Here is a 3,680-nt window from a genome sequence, read left to right on the forward strand (position 1 = left end):
TTGGCAGTGCTCTCTCTCTGATCCCCCCCCCCTCCCAAACCACCACCAAGATTGTCTCTTTCTCTTCCTCTCTAGGTCTGTCTCCCATGCTGACCATGTTCATGCTACTATTTTCCCAGCTCTGGACTCTTCCAGATGCCCCCGGGTGTATTCTCCCTCACACCTACAATATAAACCTTCTACGAACCTCAACTGTGGTCATGTCCTTGGTTTATACACAATTTCATGTCCATATCAATTATCCCCCCCTCTCTAAATGAGACTTCTCATTCAAGAAGTAACACTAAGAATGGGAAGTTACAAAATCAAGAGGCAGCAATGGAAACCAAAGAATTCCGATTAGGATGGTGGCAGAGCCCAGCCTACGCGGCTACGTGGGAGGCAAGTGCTACTACACTTTGACCTCTCTCTTGAGTTGCATGCAACTGACAACCAAGGGGAAAAGAGGAACTTTAAATGCCCCAATACCACCCAGCACAGCCTTCTGGGAATGCCTCCATTAAGACTGTAGCTGACTAAGGGCTTACGGATCCCTGGGAGGGTGCATCGGTTCCTACTGACAACGCCGAGGGCTTTCCTGGTTCTGGTTCCCGGGACTCTGTGCTTCCCTTCTGATTGAAATCAGTCCCCAAGGGCAGAACACAAAGCACTGCAGGCAGGCCTCTTCTTCCCGGTTGCCAGTCTCACTGGTCCCTAGAGGGAAATCAGGAGGGGTGTGGCGCTCTTCCTAGCCTGCCAGAGTGGGTGGGGTCTCTGGCTGGTAGGCGGGGCGACGGGCGGGGTGAAATCACCGAGGGAGTCCTAGTGTCTCCCAGGAGTCACCACCAGGCTGGCTGAGAAACCCCGCGCTGCAGCTGGCGGTAAGTGCTTTCTTTCTGGTTCTGTGGTCTGCGGGTGTTCGGGGTGGGTGGATATGTGGAAAGGAGGGTTCTGGTGGTGGTGGGGGGGGGAAGAACCGAGGACTCCCGGGCGACAGCACTCGGTGTAGTGGAGATCACAGCCGTCACAAGTCCCATCCTCGGGACGCTTGTTAACTGGCTCTGGAGCTGGCCTGGCTTAGCTTCTGGAAGGGACTCTGTTTCTTCTGGAAGCATTAACAGAGTAGATAGGCTGTAAAAGGAAAGGGATGTCTCGAGGGGAGCTGTGGCAGGCTTTGGTAACTGAGAAGAAAAAGGGTATAGGAACCACATTGAAGCCTCCAGGATCCTTTGAAGTCTGAGGGGAGGCTGTGCTTTGGGGGTGTCTGGGACAACGGAGGGGAAAGTTGCAGGTGAGGTCCTTACCCTTCTTTGGGTCTTAGCAGGAACTATTCCTGGTTCACTTGCCCCCACTCCCCCCACCCCTCCACCACCCACCCCACCCCCACCTCTGGACCTCAATTTCTCTTTTAGTCTTCAGAGATCCTCTCTAACCCCAGCTGCTGCCCTAGTCCATGCCCCAGTCTCTTGCCTACCCTTACTCATTTGTGGGTATGGGAGTTGGGATCAAATCCTATTCCTGCCTGGAGAGACCCACACCTACGTGCATGCCCAGTGCCAGCCAAGTGCTTAGCCTTCAGCTTTTTCCTTTGCTTCTCAAGCCTCTGGTGCTGCCTTTGTCTGGACAAGCTAGCTCCCAAGCCTCTGGGTAGGGCTGTAGCTGGCTGAAGCTCTGACTTCTGGGTCTTTTTCAGAGCTGCAGCATCCTGGCCTGGGGCAGGGGCATTGGCCTTTCTAATCTCACCCAGGGTTGGTATCCTGCAGGGGAAAAGCCCCGTGCCCCATCTCTGCTCTCTTGGTGAAGAAGACCAAAGAGTCAGCTCCATTGGCTCTGGTCTGTTCAGTCTGCTGTGAGGCCATTGGAGCTCCTGGTATCTTAGCCACCTGATGCTAAGTTGGCCTCCACATGCAGCTCGTAGCTGGCTTCTTGTTCCCTCTCTCCCACCCAGGTCATCATTGCAGGGTGGCCCAGTGAGCAGGAGCTTATAAAGTGGCTTCTATACCTGTTTGGCCAAAGTTTGTGCCTAGCAACTATCTGGTTCCACAGCTACCCCCTCACACACATACACACACACACACACACACACACACACACACACACACACACACACTGTGTGAAACAAACACATCCTCAATTCATGCAGACCCTGTGTTTGCACTGGGTGATACATAGGGATATGGTGAATATACCATGCTAACACATGCCATCTCAGATGACAGGAAGTATTGTGGGGAATAAAAGCTGGGACAGGGCTTGGGGACTACAGTTTTGCATAGCATAGGAAGGCACCTCTGAGACAGGCACCTCTGAGCAAAGTCTTAAGAGGATGGCCAAGTTGGTCATCAGTGGGAGGAGAGGCCCTTGGCACTGTGAAGGTTCTGTGCCCTAGTGTAGGGGAATGCCAGGGCCAGTAAGCAGGAGGAGGTGGGGTGGTGAGCAGGGGGAGAGGGGAGGGAACAGGGGTTTGTTTTAGTTTTTGTTTATTTTGCTTATTTATTTATTTTTTTTGGAGGGGAACCTGGAAAAGGAGATATTGTAATTAAAGAAAACATCTAATTAAAAAAAAGGAGGTGATAGGCAAGTCATGTGACTATCTTTTGTGTGTGTGTGTGTGTGTGTGTGTGTGTGTGTGTGTGTGTGTATAGGGGGGAGCTTATGCAAAGGCAGGAGCATGACAGATCAGAGCAGGCTTCCTTGTTTTGAGAGTGAGGAGCAGTCCAGGAGTTAACAGCATGATGGAACATGGAGGTGGTGTGGGGGTTGGAGAAATGGCCGGTGGCAAGGAGGAATGGGATGACAGCAGAGGTCTCTTGTATTGGGCTTGAGGTTGCTATAAAAACTTTGGCTTTCACTTTGACTGTGATGGGAGCTGTGGACAGATAAGGCTCCTGCTCTGACTTAGGGCCAGGCAGGTTCATCTAGACACGAGGCTGAGATTGCCTGTGGAGGTTCATGGCAGGTGAGGGAACCATGAGTGGGGCTAAGGAGCTTACCTTGTGGCCTAGAGAGAACCTGTGGCTTTCAGATTTGGAGTCTGTTGAAGGTTGGGTGGATAGTCTGTGATGCTGGAGAGAGGCAGAGACAAGCATGACTCAGAGAGTTTGGGGAACTGTTAGGAGGGAGAGCCAGTGATTGACTTTGTATTTGTCTTTTGGAGATGCTGGTAGGTACCACATGATGTTGAATAGTGTCCAGTAACATTTCAGTCATCGTTATCACACAGTTGGGAATTGGGCCTATGAGCAGAGAAGCCTTAGTGATTCAGTTCTTGGTGGTGGTGGTGGTGAGGCTGGGGGGAGGGAAGGACTAGGAACCAGCCTTGGAGGCAGAGTGGATAGAAGGAACAGTGGGGAAGCGGGGAGGATTATCAGAGAAATCCTTTATGACTTCCAGAGAAGTGCTCCAGGGAGGAGGGTGAACAGATAAAAGGAATGCCCTTGACAGAAAGGAAGGCAGAGAACAGAACAACTGGAAGTCATGGTTTGTGTTCTTTCTGGTAGCGGGTGTGGGAGGAGGGGGTGAAGGAGATGGAGTGGATTTGGGAATAGCAGTTCATTCAGGTCCAGACAAGGGAGGGCAGAAATGAAGGATGAATTTAGTCTGTTTGTTCTCTGATGGGAATTGGTTTCCTGGGGAGCAACTCAGAGGAGGAAAGTGGGGTTAGTTAGTGCTCCAGGGAAAGCCCAGCCAGGACTAGGACA

At 51.8% G+C, this 3,680-nt stretch overlaps 1 protein-coding gene across 3 annotated transcripts in view; it reads left to right on the forward strand.

Annotated features, from left to right (window-relative positions):
- The first annotated feature begins 774 nt into the window (after window positions 1-774).
- Window positions 775-3,680, forward strand: part of Nod2 (nucleotide binding oligomerization domain containing 2) — a 44,688-nt gene continuing 41,782 nt past the window's right edge. For all 3 annotated transcript variants that reach the window (XM_031340783.1, XM_031340784.1, XM_031340785.1), the window contains exon 1: window positions 775-860. The gene's annotated coding sequence lies outside the window, so the exon portion shown is untranslated. The remainder of the gene's footprint in view (window positions 861-3,680) is intronic.

The sequence above is a fragment of the Mastomys coucha genome, unplaced genomic scaffold (assembly GCF_008632895.1).
Source record: "Mastomys coucha isolate ucsf_1 unplaced genomic scaffold, UCSF_Mcou_1 pScaffold22, whole genome shotgun sequence".
NCBI lineage: Eukaryota > Metazoa > Chordata > Mammalia > Rodentia > Muridae > Mastomys > Mastomys coucha.